General features: G+C 46.7%; 1 pseudogene; it reads right to left on the bottom strand.

The window, feature by feature from the left end:
* Window positions 1-3722: 3722 nt before the first annotated feature.
* Window positions 3723-17047, bottom strand: part of LOC115127351 (receptor tyrosine-protein kinase erbB-4-like) — a 219139-nt pseudogene continuing 205814 nt past the window's right edge.

The following is a 17047-nucleotide window of genomic DNA, read 5'->3' as shown; positions in this document are numbered from 1 at the left end:
CACTAACTAGAGGAAGTTAGCATGGAGGATATGCTACTACACTAACTAGAGGAAGTTAACATGGAGAATATGCTACTACACTAACTAGAGGAAGTTAACATGGAGGATATGCTACTACACTAACTAGAGGAAGTTAACATGGAGGATATGCTACTATGCTAACTAGAGGAAGTTAACATGGAGGATATGCTACTACACTAACTAGAGGAAGTTAGCATGGAGGATATGCTACTACACTAACTAGAGGAAGTTAACATTGAGGCTATGCTGCTACGCTAACTAAATGAAGTTAGCATGGACGTTATGCTGCTATGCTATTTAGAGGAGGTTAGCATGGAGGCTATGCTGCTACACTAACTGGCAGAATGGTTTGGAAAATGTGTGTGCAGAGATTATTAGAGAAGACTGATAGACAGCGAGTTTGAGACCTAGTTGTGGAAGCTGAAATGTCTGTGGATGGTGCTGTCAGACTGAGACGATTTAGGTGTTTTCCTGGATAAGGTGCAAGCAAGTAAGTCTATATGCTTCACAGTATTTCTGATTTCCCTGGTTTTGTTTCAAAGCCCCAGATCCAGTCCTAGGCTTTGCTCCAGCCCTTCCCTGTTTATCTGTGGGACAGAGAGATGGAGTCCATTCCATCAGCACTGTGCCCATGCAGCATGGAAGAGAGGGAGCCAAGTCACACCACCATCTCCATCCCCATGTTTAAATCAGTGATTGACTTCCTCATTACAATACACCCAAACCTAACTATCACATGAATATTATTCCACTCTGGAATGGGAAAGGCTGACTGGAGCGAGAGGGAGACCCGTCACCCATTGCCTCGTTTCACAAATGCCTAGTTGATCCAGTCTACTTTATGCATTGGAAAGTTCCCTGTGCTGGAGGTTTAATGTCTTCTCAGCTAATCTAATCTCAAACACGTTTTTATCTCTCTCTTTTTAAACTCTATTTTTAGCTCTCAGTTTGTAGTCGGGTAGCATCGCTGGGCCTCATGGGGACAGACTACAGCAGTCTTTAACGAGAGAAATAGAGCAGTCTTTGACCTTTCGGCCACCAGGGTGGGGAGGGATGGAGAGATGGAGAGAGGGAGGGAGAGATAGATGGAGGGAGGGAGGGAAGAGAGGGAGGGAGGGAGGGAGGGAAGAGAGGGTGAGAGGGGAGGAGAGAGGGAGGGGGGGGGAGGGAGGGAGGAGAGGGTGAGAGGGAAATGGCTAGAGGTTGGGAGGCAGGAATGGAGGGAGAGAGCGAGAGAGTTGGAGGGAGTTGGGCAGTGAGGGATGGAGATAGAGGGAGGCATGGACATTTCACCTGTCCTGGGAACGTTTATTTTTAGGTTGCAGTGGTTCTGAGAATGTTTTACTCTGGTTCCTTGAAAGTTTTCCTGGGAGGTTTTATTTAACCCTCTGAGAACAGAAATTATAGGCTATTTGGATGTTTTGAATAACTTCCTTATAACTTTCACTGAATGATTCAGGAATGCGTTTCCTGAGGCATTAATCATGTCACACTTCTTTTTTATTGTCACTCCATCAGTGAGATTCAAACCAATGATCTTCTCTGTCCATGTAATTGTTCCACTGTGCAACCAGGATGGAGCATGAAATATTTATTTACTCATACAAGTTGTTCATTTTAGTCTATTCAAACAGACCCCATTTCAAAGGAAACAAGTACTCATTAATATCAGGTGTGGACATTTAGTGGGCACGGACAACACACCTGAACACACCTAACAAGATAGAGGATAGACAGAGTTTTGTTGATGCTGAGAATGGATATTTTTTTATCAATACAGATTTCTTGCGATTTTTATGTTTGTATTTACAAGTTAAAATGTTATTAGTCGTATGTACGGGATACACATGGTGTACACTGTCTCTCTCTCTCTCTCTCTCTCTCTCTCTCTCTCTCTCTCTCCCTCTCTCTCCCTCTCTCTCCCTCTCTCTCTCTCGCTGCAGGGTTCCCCACCATTACAGCACGGGTGGGGCCTATGTGTGTGTGTGTGTGTGTGTGTGTGTGGGCGTACATGCGTATGTCCATGTGTGTGTATATCCATGTGTGTGTATGTTCATATGTGTGTATGTTCATGTGAAGGTATGTTCATGTGTCTGTGATTGGGATGTCTGAGGAGAGAAACAGTTGGCCAATGAGATGGATCCAGAAGGTACTTGAGGTCAAGAAGAGGTGGCCAATGAGATTTCTAATCTCTTCAGGTTGACCTTGAGGAACAACTCTGGAATAATGTACGGCAAGCCAGAGGAGGGTGGGAGGATCATCTAACATTTTTTTCCTTACATTTCATGACATTTTTTCTCAGCCACAGGTGCCACTGTTGGCCACAACATGTGGGGGTAAATGACTGGGTAAACAACGCATTGTGTTACAGATTTCTTCATTGATTTATTGGGTGATATAAAACAGTCTATCAGAGAATCAGTGACTACAGCAGGCTACCTTCACATCATTACATTACCATTTTCCAATGAAGGATTATCAAAAACGATCAAATGCTTCCGTGCAGAACAGCCTTTAGCCTGATACAAGCTCACTCTTCACCATTCCTTCCTCGTCCCTACTTCTATGGGGAGTGGCTGAGTGGTGAATGGTAAGTACATCATCCATATTAGGACATCCTCTATCCTCATCCTAATACGGATGCCGTACTCCCTATTCAACTGAATGCCATAATGGTAAGGGTCATCTCCTCCCTGTCGACCCTACAACCCCCATATCCCTCTCCCTTTCCCACACCTTCCCCCAGTTCTCCAGCCGCTCTCCCCACCACAAGTTAAATCGAATCCAATTACTTCAATAAGTACCTGCTTAAGTACTCTGTTCCTCAAGCTCATTTAAATCATCCATCACAGGGAGTGGAGGGGATGGGAGCTAGCCGGCGATAGCAGCACGTTAGCCTGCAGGCCTCTTATCACTGACAGCCTGCGGAGAGCTGGTGAATGACTGTCTAATGCTGCTCTAATAGGGGAACTCAAACCATACCTGATACAGTGTCAGAGAGAGAGAGAGAGAGGGAGAGAGACAGAGAGGGAGACAGAGAGAGAGGCAGACAGAGAGAGAGAGAGAGAGAGAGAGAGAGAGGGAGACGGAGAGAGAGAGAGAGAGAGAGAGAGAGAGAGAGAGAGAGAGACGGAGAGAGAGACAGAGACAGAGAGAGAGGGAGAGGGAGACGGAGAGACAGCGAGAGAGAGCTAGAGACAGACAGAGAGAGAGAGAGAGAGAGAGAGAGAGAGATAGCAACAGAGAGAGAGAGAGAGAGAGAGAGAGAGAGAGAGAGAGAGAGAGAGAGAGAGAGAAATTGTGGTTCTGGATTCTGTCACTTATTGGTAAAGAAGTGGTGATATTGATATTGTTGGGTAATGGTTGTGGGAGAGTGATAGCATTCCTCAGGTATAACCATGGTGTTCTATGGTTCTATGGATTTAAGATCATTCAGCTCAAGTGTAAAACGCCTATCAAAGTCCAAAATGTGTAGGTGTATCACACAGCTGTGTTCTAGTATATTGGACCGTTGGCTTTCATACTTTTTGAATTCTCAGTTTTGGTTCAAGCTATTTTTCCAGCTGTTACACATTGAAATGAATAGAGGACTTGTAGATGGAGTCGGGATGGTTGTGAATTTTGGGAGGTGCGCGGTCGGCTGTGCCTCCCGTGGATGGTGGTAGAGCCACGTAGCTATGTCACAATGGGACGATGGACTGTCACATCTCTGCGTCTGTGGACTCTGAATTGCGCTGAACACTGACCGAACACGCAAACACACTCACAAACACACACCCTCCCTCATGACAGCCCCAGTGCCATCCTACCTTGGCGATCTGGACACACCAGTTGAGCAGCAGTTGAGAGCCGATGTTGTCCTTGTGTTCGTGGACGTAGTCGAGGAGGCAGCCGTGGGGCATGAGCTGGGTGACCAGCTGTGTGGTGGGGCTCAGGCAGACCCCCAGGAGACGGACCAGGTGGGGGTGCTCCATGCTGGCCATAATCAGAGCCTCCTGGTGGGGATAGATAGGGACTCAGGCCTGGGGGAATCTGACAGAACACTGTGGATGGAGGAGTATACAGAGCAAACAGCCAAGTGCACACAGGTGGAAGGGGAAATACAAGTGTTATGGTGTAGTGTAGTTTAGTTTAGTGTAGTGTAGTGCAGTGCAGTGCAGTGCAGTGCAGTGTAGTGTAGTGTAGTGTAGTGTAGTGCAGTGTAGTGTAGTGTAGTATAGTGTAGTGTAGTGTAGTGAATGGCAGGGTGTGTGTGTAGGTGTCACAGACACCCTTGACCGACAACCATTCACCATTATTTCTCCCTCTATCTTCTCTCTAGCTACACACAGCCTCCCTCTATCTTCTCTCTAGCTACACACAGCCTCCCTCTATCTTCTCTCTAGCTACACACAGCCTCCCTCTATCTTCTCTCTAGTTACACACAGCCTCCCTCTATCTTCTCTCTAGCTACACACAGCCTCCCTCTATCTTCTCTCTAGCTACACACAGCCTCCCTCTATCTTCTCTCTAGCTACACACAGCCTCCCTCTATCTTCTCTCTAGTTACACACAGCCTCCCTCTATCTTCTCTCTAGTTACACATAGCCTCCCTCTATCTTCTCTCTAGTTACACACAGCCTCCCTCTATCTTCTCTCTAGTTACACACAGCATCCCTCTATCTTCTGTCTAGCTACACACAGCCTCCCTCTATCTTCTCTCTAGCTACACACAGCCTCCCTCTATCTTCTCTCTAGTTACACACAGCCTCCCTCTATCTTCTCTCTAGTTACACACAGCCTCCCTCTATCTTCTCTCTAGCTACACACAACCTCCCTCTATGGCTGACTTCTACTCTAGTTACACACAGCCTGGCTGACTTCTACTCTAGTTACACACATCCTGGCTGACTTCTACTATAGTTACACACAGCCTGGCTGACTTCTACTCTAGTTACACACAGCCTGGCTGACTTCTACTCTAGTTACACACAGCCTGGCTGACTTCTACTCTAGTTACACACATCCTGGCTGACTTCTACTCTAGTTACACACAGCCTGGCTGACTTCTACTATAGTTACACACAGCCTGGCTGACTTCTACTCTAGTTACACACAGCCTGGCTGACTTCTACTCTAGTTACACACAGCCTGGCTGACTTCTACTATAGTTACACACATCCTGGCTGACTTCTACTATAGTTACACACATCCTGGCTGACTTCTACTCCAGTTACACACAGCCTGGCTGACTTCTACTCTAGTTACACACAGCCTGGCTGACTTCTACTCTAGTTACACACAGCCTGGCTGACTTCTACTATAGTTACACACATCCTGGCTGACTTCTACTATAGTTACACACATCCTGGCTGACTTCTACTCTAGTTACACACATCCTGGCTGACTTCTACATTCTCTGCACAAAGAGCAGGGTATTTTGAAGCTTCTGGGGGCTTGATTGATGAAGGGCCTTTACATTTAGATTCTAAAGGAGGTGAGAGTGGCTCAGCGGTGGAGAGTAGATGAAGGGCCTTTACATTTAGATTGTAAAGGAGGTGAGAGTGGCTCAGCGGTGGAGAGTAGATGAAGGGCCTTTACATTTAGATTCTAAAGGAGGTGAGAGTGGCTCAGCGGTGGAGAGTAGATGAAGGGCCTTTACATTTAGATTCTAAAGGAGGTGAGAGTGGCTCAGCGGTGGAGAGTAGATGAAGGGCCTTTACATTTAGATTCTAAAGGAGGTGAGAGTGGTTCAGCGGTGGAGAGTAGATGAAGGGCCTTTACATTTAGATTTTAAAGGAGGTGAGAGTGGCTCAGCGGTGGAGAGTAGATGAAGGGCCTTTACATTTAGATTCTAAAGGAGGTGAGAGTGGCTCAGCGGTGGAGAGTAGATGAAGGGCCTTTACATTTAGATTCTAAAGGAGGTGAGAGTGGCTCAGCGGTGGAGAGTAGATGAAGGGCCTTTACATTTAGATTCTAAAGGAGGTGAGAGTGGCTCAGCGGTGGAGAGTAGATGAAGGGCCTTTACATTTAGATTCTAAAGGAGGTGAGAGTGGCTCAGCGGTGGAGAGTAGATGAAGGGCCTTTACATTTAGATTCTAAAGGAGGTGAGAGTGGCTCAGCGGTGGAGAGTAGATGAAGGGCCTTTACATTTAGATTCTAAAGGAGGTGAGAGTGGCTCAGCGGTGGAGAGTAGATGAAGGGCCTTTACATTTAGATTCTAAAGGAGGTGAGAGTGGCTCAGCGGTGGAGAGTAGATGAAGGGCCTTTACATTTAGATTCTAAAGGAGGTGAGAGTGGCTCAGCGGTGGAGAGTAGATGAAGGGCCTTTACATTTAGATTCTAAAGGAGGTGAGAGTGGCTCAGCGGTGGAGAGTAGATGAAGGGCCTTTACATTTAGATTCTAAAGGAGGTGAGAGTGGTTCAGCGGTGGAGAGTAGATGAATCCCGGCACAGTGCAGGCAGTAGAGAGGTCCTTTTGGCACCGACAGTGCCCTGATTTAACACCGGGGTAAAGTAGCAGCATTACATCTACACTTCATAAAACTAAAGCACATTATACAAGCCCAGAGTACAGCCAAATATGGTCGTGGAAGTCTGAATCAGACACTCACACAGGAGGAAAACAAGTGGCTTTGTGACAGGAGGCTCTGACAGTTGTTAGAAGGGACTGTACTAGGATATGAGGGATAATATATATGAGGAGGTGTGTGTGTGTGTGATGAGAGTGTGTGTCTGGGGATATCTCTCTCATCCTCCTAAGCGGTGACCTCCATTACCAGCCCCCTGACTTCTCTGCTTCCCCACGCACACACACACACACACACACACACACACACACACACACACACACACACACACACACACACACACACACACACACACACAGCCCCAGGGATAGACTGGCACAGGCCCAGGGATAGACTGGCACAGCCCCAGTGATAGACTGGCACAGTCCCAGTGATAGACTGGCACAGCCCCAGGGATAGACTGGCACAGCCCCAGGGATAGACTGGCACAGCCCCAGGGATAGACTGGCACAGCCCCAGTGATAGACTGGCACAGCCCCAGTGATAGACTGGCACAGCCCCAGGGATGCAAAGCTGTGCGTGTGTTTAAGTTTATGATAGTGTTCATGAGTGTCTTTATGAGTAATATAGAGTTGTTAATATAATCATTCATTCACATGAATTATTCCAACTATTCCAACACACACACACACACATACCCCATCCTCTAACCCTTACCCCATCCTCTAACCCTTACCCAATCCTCTATCCCCTACCCCATCCCATAATCCCTACCCCATCCTCTAACCCTACCCCATCCTCTAACCCTACCCAATCCTCTAACCCTACCCCATCCTCTAACCCTACCCCATCCTCTAACCCTACCCCATCCTCTAACCCTACCCAATCCTCTAACCCTACCCCATCCTCTAACCCTACCCCATCCTCTAACCCTACACAATCCTCTAACCCTACCCCATCCTCTAACCCTACCCCATCCTCTAACCCTACCCAATCCTATAATCCCTACCCCATCCTCTAACCCTACCCAATCCTCTAACCCTACCCAATCCTCTAACCCTACCCCATCCTCTAACCCTACCCCATCCTCTAACCCTACCCCATCCTCTATTCTCTACCCAATCCTCTAACCCCTATCCAATCCTCTAACCCTACCCCATCCTATAATCCCTACCCCATCCTCTATTCTCTACCCCATCCTCTAACCCTACCCCATCCTCTATTCTCTACCCCATCCTATAATCCCTACCCCAACCTCTAACCCTACCCCATCCTCTAACCCTACCCCATCCTCTAACCCTACCCCATCCTATAATCCCTACCCCATCCTCTAACCCTACCCCATCCTCTAACCCTACCCCATCCTCTAACCCAGGGGTGTCAAAGTCAAATGGACGGAGGGCCAAATAAAAAAATCAGCTACAAGACGAGGGCCGGACTGTTCGAATGTTCATTGAAAATTTTTTAAATGACGCATATAGTCTAGTGAACCTAATTGAACCTACTGAAAACCTAACAAATATATTACAATATGATCAGATAAATAAAGCAATATTTTCTTATGGCTCTGTCAGTAATCTTTAATTTTCAACAGACACAAAAGACAAATTTCCTTTATATAAATATCCCCATAACATGAACATTAAATGAAAGAAACCGGTATTCAAGGCACCATCAGTAGACTATATTTTCTATTTTAGCAAAAGTGGGCTAAATTTACTTCAAAGAAAAAACAATAATAGCAATTTTCTATCATCCACTCAACTGAAATATTTTTAAAATATAATTGGATTGAAATACAAAAAATAAAGTGCAAAAATCTATTAATCAAAAACAACACTTTGTTTAAGGAGAAGTAACATGCAGTGAAAACAAATATTAAATTTTAACTTTTAAACTTGAACTGAGTAAAAACTCTAAATATGTGATTGCACAGTAATGTTCACTTGTTTGAGGTTGAGGGTGATACTTGGTGGTGTCCCATCTTTTCCACAAGTTCATCAATGTTCGGGGTAAGGCTCTGAGCTGAAGAAATCCTCAGAATTGAGTGGAGGTGTTCAGCAGTAAGTCGACTTCTGTGTGATGTTTTGTTCAGGTTCATCAAAGAAAACAGTTGTTCACACAGGTATGTGCTGCCAAACATAGACAACGTTTGAGCAGCCTGGATGCGCAGCTGGGGCATTGTGCCGGGAGGAAACGGGCGAACTCCGCAGCACCCACTGCCGCATATTTTGCCCTCAGTGCATCATTGCATTGGAGGTCAATCAACTCCATTTGGAGGTTTGGTGGTGAGCTTTCCACGTCAACAGCAAATGGGTTACCGAGCAGTTCCAACCTGCTTTTTTGTGCTTCAAAGTCAGCAAATCGGCGTCGAAAGTCAGCGGCAAGCATACCTATTTTATCAGCCAACTGTGTGCTCGGGAACGCACTGGTAGAGAGCTTCTCTTTCATGGTCTGGCAGCTGGGAAAGTGGCTCAAATTTTCTTTCCGCATCTGCGTCTCCCACAGAGTCAGTTTGGTTTTAAATGCCTTCACTGTACTGTACATATCAGAGATGACACGATCCCGACCCTGCAGCTGCAAGTTTATTGCATTCAGATGACTCGTAATGTCACACAGAAAAGCCATTTCACACAGAAACATTTCGTCTCGGAGTTGTGTTGTGTCTTTCCCTTTGCTGTCCAAGAACAGACAAATCTCCTCACGAAGCTCGAAACATCTTTGAAGCACCTTTCCCTGGCTTAGCCATCGCACCTCTGTGTGATAAGGCAAATCACCATGCTCCGTTTCTAACTCCGTCAGAAATGCCTTGAACTGGCGGTGATTCAAACCTTTGGCTCTGATAAAGTTAACTGTGCGCGTGATGATGCTCATTACATGCTCCATTTTCAAGGCTTTACCGCACAACGCTTCCTGGTGTATGATACAATGATAAGCTGTCAGCTCACCTGTCGCGTTTTCCTCTTGCATCTTTTCCCGTATCTTCGCCACCAGTCCGCTCCTGTGTCCACACATCGCAGGTGCTCCGTCGGTTGTCAAACCCACGAGTTTTTCCCAAGGCAGCTCCATCTCATTTACACATCTTGACACCTCTTCATACAAATCATGCCCCGTAGTTGTGCCATGCATAGGACGTAAAGCCAAAAACTCCTCTGTCACGCTTAGGTTGGAGTCCACTCCGCGGATGAAAATTGACAACTGGGCAATGTCAGAAATGTCGGTGCTCTCATCCACAGCCAAGGAATATGCAATAAAATCTTTTCCCTTTTTCACAAGCTGCTCTTTTAGATTGATGGACAACTGGTCTACTCTCTCGGCAATGGTGTTTCTGCTCAGACTCACATTTAAAAAGAGTTGCCTTTTTTCTGGGCAAACTTCGTCACAAACTTTAATCATGCAGTTTTTGATGAAATCCCCTCCGTAAATGGCCGGGCTGATTTAGCGATCTCTTCTGCCAAAATAAAACTGGCCTTGACAGCAGCCTGGCCTTGTGATTTGGCTTTTTTTGAACAGAGCCTGTCGAGATTTGAGGCCTCGTTTTAATTCCTCTGCCTTTTGTAGCCTTTGTTCCATGTCCATATTCTTGTTTTTGTCCGCGTGTTTCGTTTCATAATGTCGTCTCAGATTATACTCTTTCAGTACCGCCACACTTTCTCCACACAGAAGACACACAGGTTTTCCAGCTACCTTCGTGAACATATACTCCGACTCCCACCTTGTTTGAAACCCCCGGTTCTCAGTATCCACCTTCCGTTTTGCCATTTTTGATGGGTATCTGAAAGTTAATTTTACTGTGATGCTGACGACTGCTGTGCCAATAAATATTGAAATGAAGCAGCCTACTGCTCGGTGCGTCACCTTTGCATTGTGGGAAATGTAGTATTGGTGCGTGTAAAAGATCTGCGGGCTGCCGGCTTGCTGCGGGCCGGTTCTAATAATAAATCAAGATCATCCCAGGGGCCGTAAAAAACCTTCTTGCGGGCCGGATGTGGCCCGCGGGCCTTGACTCTGACATATGTGCTCTAACCCTACCCAATCCTCTAACCCTACCCCATCCTCTAACCCTACCCCATCCTCTAACCCTACCCCATCCTATAATCCCTACCCCATCCTCTAACCCTACCCAATCCTCTAACCCTACCCCATCCTCTATTCTCTACCCAATCCTCTAACCCTACCCCATCCTCTAACCCTACCCAATCCTCTAACCCTACCCCATCCTCTATTCTCTACCCCATCCTCTAACCCTACCCCATCCTCTAACCCTACCCCATCCTCTAACCCTACCCCATCCTATAATCCCTACCCCATCCTCTAACCCTACCCCATCCTCTAACCCTACCCAATCCTCTAACCCTACCCCAACCTCTAACCCTACCCCATCCTATAATCCCTACCCCAACCTCTAACCTTTCCCCATCCTATAATCCCTACCCCATCCTTGATTCTCTACCCAATCCTCTAACCCCTATCCAATCCTCTAACCCCTCCCCAATCCTCTAACCCCTACCCAATCCTATAATCCCTACCCCATCCTCGATTCTCTACCCAATGCTCTAACCCCTATCCAATCCTCTAACCCCTACCCAATCCTCTAACCCCTACCCCATCCTCGATTCCATACCCCATCCTCTACCCCTACCCCATCCTCTATCCTACCCCATCCTCTATCCTACCCCGTCCTCTATCCTACCCCCAACCCAGGCTTGGCTCAAAGGCAAGTCAAGGGCTTCTACCCCCTCTCCCTCTGTCCTCTTCCCTGCATACCCTCTACCCAGTGACCCAGACAAGGCTGTATGCCATATACACACCTGGTGGTGTGAACAGACCTGGTGCATTAGACTACATGCCAGGCATTAAGCAGGGGGGAGGAGTTTCTGGGCTGAACTGATCAACCTGACTAGACTGAGGTTTCAGAAGATGGAATGAGCTCAACTAATACCTCAGAGAAGACAATATTATATGTGTGTAATACACACACGAACACACACACACACACACACACACACACACACACACACACACACACACACACACACACACACACACACACACACACACACACACACACAGTTGTGGTGTAATACTCACGTCCATGAACTCCACGTTTGCTTTGGGCCCTGTAGCCTCGTTCAGGATCTTTATGGCCACTGGGATCTTTACTGTCTCTCCCTCTGGGACCCAGATACCCTGAAATACACAGGCACTGAGAGTTACCACTGTTAAACACAAACTCCTATGGACATATCGACACACTTTAACACACTGAAAGGAGACACATAAACCCTTCCCACAATCTCAGAGAATAGAAGTAATGTCAGAAATAATGAAAAAAGACAGCCACTCACAGTCATACACAGTATTACACACAGTCATACACAGTATTACACACAGTCATACACAGTATTACACACAGTATTACACACAGTCATACACAGTATTACACACAGTATTACACACAGTCATACACAGTATTACACACAGTCATACACAGTATTACACACAGTCATACACAGTATTACACAGTCTTACACACAGTCATACACAGTATTACACAGTCATACACAGTATTACACACAGTCATACACAGTATTACACACAGTCATACACAGTATTACACACAGTCATACACAGTATTACACACAGTCATACACACAGTCATACACAGTATTACTCACAGTCATACACAGTCATACACAGTATTACACACAGTCATACACAGTATTACACACAGTCATACACAGTATCACACAGTATTACACACAGTCATACACAGTATTACACACAGTCATACACAGTATTACACACAGTCATACACAGTATTACACAGTCATACACAGTATTACACACAGTCATACACAGTATTAAACACAGTCACACTGTCATCCATCATATCAGGACAGATCCATGAACCAAAAATAATTACAGGCAAAATAATTACAGGCAAAATAAGGAAAGGCACACTCACAAACAGAGGCACACTCACAAACAGAGGCACACTCACAAACAGAGGCACACTCACAAACAGAGGCACACTCACAAACAGAGGCACACTCACAAACAGAGACACACTCACAAACAGAGACACACTCACAAACAGAGGCACACTCACAAACAGAGGCACAATCACAAACAGAGACACACTCACAAACAGAGGCACACTCACAAACAGAGGCACACTCACAAACAGAGACACACTCACAAACAGAGGCACACTCACAAACAGAGGCACAATCACAAACAGAGGCACACTCACAAACAGAGGCACACTCACAAACAGAGGCACACTCACAAACAGAGGCACAATCACAAACAGAGGCACAATCACAAACAGAGGCACACTCACAAACAGAGGCACACTCACAAACAGAGGCACACTCACAAACAGAGGCACACTCACACACAGAGGCACACTCACAAACAGAGGCACACTCACAAACAGAGGCACACTCACAAACAGAGGCAAACTCACAAACAGAGGCACACTCACAAACAGAGGCACACTCACAAACAGAGGCACACTCACAAACAGAGGCACCCTCACAAACAGAGACACACTCACAAACAGAGGCACACTCACAAACAGAGGCACACTCACAAACAGAGGCACACTCACAAACAGAGGCACAATCACAAACAGACAAACAGAGGCACACTCACAAACAGAGGCACAATCACAAACAGACAAACAGAGGCACACTCACAAACAGAGGCACAATCACAAATAGACAAACAGAGGCACACTCACAAACAGAGACACACTCACAAAGAGAGGCACACTCACAAACAGAGACACACTCACAAACAGAGGCACAATCACAAACAGAGACACACTCACAAACAGAGGCACACTCACACACAGAGGCACAATCACAAACAGAGGCACAAGCAACCGTACCTTGTGGACGGTGCCGAAGGCTCCCGAGCCGAGGATCTTAACCCTCTTTAGCTCTGTCTCTTTGAGGATACGAAGCTGGGCCTGGTTGGGGGCCGTGCCGCTAGGGGTCAGGGGCTCCACCAACTGGAACACACACACACACACATACACATACAAACGCACACACACACACCGGGAGGCACACACACACATGGTCAATACCTCCATCAGCCGACCAATCAATACATATCTTAATGAGCCAATCAGCCTATCAGGGCCCTTCATATAGGTTTATCACCGACATAATCAACCAGCTCAGCATCGGTCATCAAACACCATAATGAGACCATATATCTGTCAGTCAGTGTGTGTGTGTGTGTCTCTGTTCACTGTGTGTGTTTCTCTGTTCGCTGTGTGTGTCTCTCTGTTCGCTGTGTGTGTGTGTCTGTTCGCTGTGTGTGTCTCTCTGTTCGCTGTGTGTGTCTCTCTGTTCGCTGTGTGTGTCTCTCTGTTCGCTGTGTGTGTCTCTCTGTTCGCTGTGTGTGTCTCTCTGTTCACTGTGTGTGTCTCTCTGTTCGCTGTTTGTGTCTCTCTGTTCACTGTGTGTGTCTCTCTGTTCACTGTGTGTGTCTCTCTCTCTGTTCACTGTGTGTGTCTCTCTGTTCACTGTGTGTGTCTCTCTGTTCACTGTGTGTGTCTCTCTCTCTGTTCACTGTGTGTGTCTCTCTGTTCACTGTGTGTGTCTCTCTGTTCACTGTGTGTGTCTCTCTCTCTGTTCACTGTGTGTGTCTCTCTGTTCACTGTGTGTGTCTCTCTCTCTGTTCACTGTGTGTGTCTCTCTGTTCACTGTGTGTGTCTCTCTGTTCACTGTGTGTGTGTCTCTCTCTGTTCACTGTGTGTGTCTCTCTCTCTGTTCACTGTGTGTGTTTCTCTGTTCACTGTGTGTCTCTCTCTCTCTCTGTTCACTGTGTGTGTCTCTCTCTGTTCGCTGTGTGTGTCTCTCTCTCTCTGTTCGCTGTGTGTGTCTCTGTTCGCTGTGCGTGTCTCTATGTTCCTGTGTGTCTCTATGTTCCTGTGTGTCTCTATGTCCCTGTGTCTCTATGTTCCTGTGTGTCTCTATGTTCCTGTGTGTCTCTATGTCCCTGTGTCTCTATGTTCCTGTGTCTCTATGTTCCTGTGTGTCTCTATGTTCCTGTGTGTCTCTATGTTCCTGTGTGTCTCTATGTCCCTGTGTCTCTCTATGTTCCTGTGTGTCTCGATGTTCCTGTGTGTCTCTATGTTCCTGTGTGTCTCTATGTTCCTGTGTGTCTCTATGTTCCTGTGTGTCTCTATGTCCCTGTGTCTCTCTATGTTCCTGTGTCTCTATGTTCCTGTGTCTCTATGTTCCTGTGTGTCTCTATGTTCCTGTGTGTCTCTATGTTCCTGTGTGTCTCTATGTCCCTGTGTCTCTCTATGTTCCTGTGTGTCTCGATGTTCCTGTGTGTCTCTATGTTCCTGTGTGTCTCTATGTTCCTGTGTGTCTCTATGTTCCTGTGTGTCTCTATGTCCCTGTGTCTCTCTATGTTCCTGTGTCTCTATGTTCCTGTGTCTCTATGTTCCTGTGTGTCTCTATGTTCCTGTGTGTCTCTATGTTCCTGTGTGTCTCTATGTCCCTGTGTCTCTCTATGTTCCTGTGTCTCTCTATGTTCCTTTGTGTCTCTATGTTCCTGTGTGTCTCTATGTTCCTGTGTGTCTCTATGTTCCTGTGTGTCTGTGTGTTCCTGTGTGTCTCTATGTTCCTGTGTGTCTCTATGTTCCTGTGTGTCTCTCTATGTTCCTGTGTGTCTCTCTATTTTCCTGTGTGTCTCTATGTTCCTGTGTGTCTCTATGTTCCTGTGTGTCTCTCTATGTTCCTGTATGTGTGTCTCTGCTCACTGTGTGTGTGTCTCTACGTTCCTGTGTGTGTCTCTGCTCACTGTGTGTGTGTCTCTGTTCACTGTGTGTGTGTCTGTTTACTGAGACCATACTTCAGTGTTATATTTTTATATACACTGCTCAAAAAAATAAAGGGAACACTTAAACAACACAATGTAACTCCAAGTCAATCACACTTCTGTGAAATCAAACTGTCCACTTAGGAAGCAACACTGATTGACAATACATTTCACATGCTGTTGTGCAAATGGAACAGGTGGAAATGATAGGCAATTAGCAAGACACCCCCAATAAAGGAGTGGTTCTGCAGGTGGTGACCACAGACCACTTCTCAGTTCCTATGCTTCCTGGCTGATGTTTTGGTCACTTTTGATTGCTGGCGGTGCTTTCACTCTAGTGGTAGCATGAGACGGAGTCTACAACCCACACAAGTGGCTCAGGTAGTGCAGCTCATCCAGGATGGCACATCAATGCGAGCTGTGGCAAGAAGGTTTGCTGTGTCTGTCAGCGTAGTGTCCAGAGCATGTAGGCGCTACCAGGAGACAGGCCAGTACATCAGGAGACGTGGAGGAGGCTGTAGGAGGGCAACAACCCAGCAGCAGGACCGCTACCTCCACCTTTGTGCAAGGAGGAGCACTGCCAGAGCCCTGCAAAATGACCTCCAGCAGGCCACAAATGTGCATGTCTGCTCAAACGGTCAGAAACAGACTCCATGAGGGTGGTATGAGGGCCCGATGCTTACAGCCCAACACCGTGCAGGACGTTTGGCATTTGCCAGAGAACACCAAGATTGGCAAATTCGCCACTGGCGCCCTGTGCTCTTCACAGATGAAAGCAGGTTCACACTGAGCACGTGACAGACGTGACAGAGTCTGGAGACGCCGTGGAGAACGTTCTGCTGCCTGCAACATCCATCAGCATGACCGGTGGGTCAGTCATGGTGTGGGGTGGCATTTCTTTGGGAGGGAGCACAGCCCTCTATGTGCTCGCCAGAGGTAGCCTGACTGCCATTAGGTACCGAGATGACATCCTCAGACCCCTTGTGAGACCATATGCTGGTGCGGTTGGCCCTGGGTTCCTCCTAATGCAAGACAATGCTAGACCTCATGTGGCTGGAGTGTGTCAGCAGTTCCTGCAAGAGGAAGGCATTGATGCTATGGACTGGCCCGCCAGTTCCCCAGACCTGAATCCAATTGAGCACATCTGGGACATCATGTCTCGCTCCATCCACCAACGCCACGTTGCACCACAGACTGTCCAGGAGTTGGCGGATGCTTTAGTCCAGGAAACCATCCGCCACCTCATCAGGAGCATACCCAGGCGTTGTAGGGAGGTCATACAGGCACATGGAGGCCACACACACTACTGCGCCTCATTTTGACTTGTTTTAAGGACATTACATCAACGTTGGATCAGCCTGTAGTGTGGTTTTCCACTTTAATTTTGAGTGTGACTCCAAATCCAGACCTCCATGGGTTGATCAATTTGATTTCCATTGATCATTTTTGTGTGATTTTGTTGTCAGCACATTCAACTATGTAAAGAAATAAGTATTTAATAATAATATTTCATTCATTCAGATCTAGGATGTGTTATTTTAGTGTTCCCTTTATTTTTTGAGCAGTGTATATTCAGTAGGATATAAAAGCAGGATTACTGAGACGTTCACTGGGGTCCATGACATTGCCCACGGCTTTGCAATGACACACTACACACACCCAGCGTC

The sequence above is a fragment of the Oncorhynchus nerka genome, linkage group LG2 (genome assembly GCF_034236695.1).
Source record: "Oncorhynchus nerka isolate Pitt River linkage group LG2, Oner_Uvic_2.0, whole genome shotgun sequence".
Classification (NCBI taxonomy): Eukaryota; Metazoa; Chordata; class Actinopteri; order Salmoniformes; family Salmonidae; genus Oncorhynchus; species Oncorhynchus nerka.
This window is presented reverse-complemented; position numbering and strand designations above follow the sequence as displayed.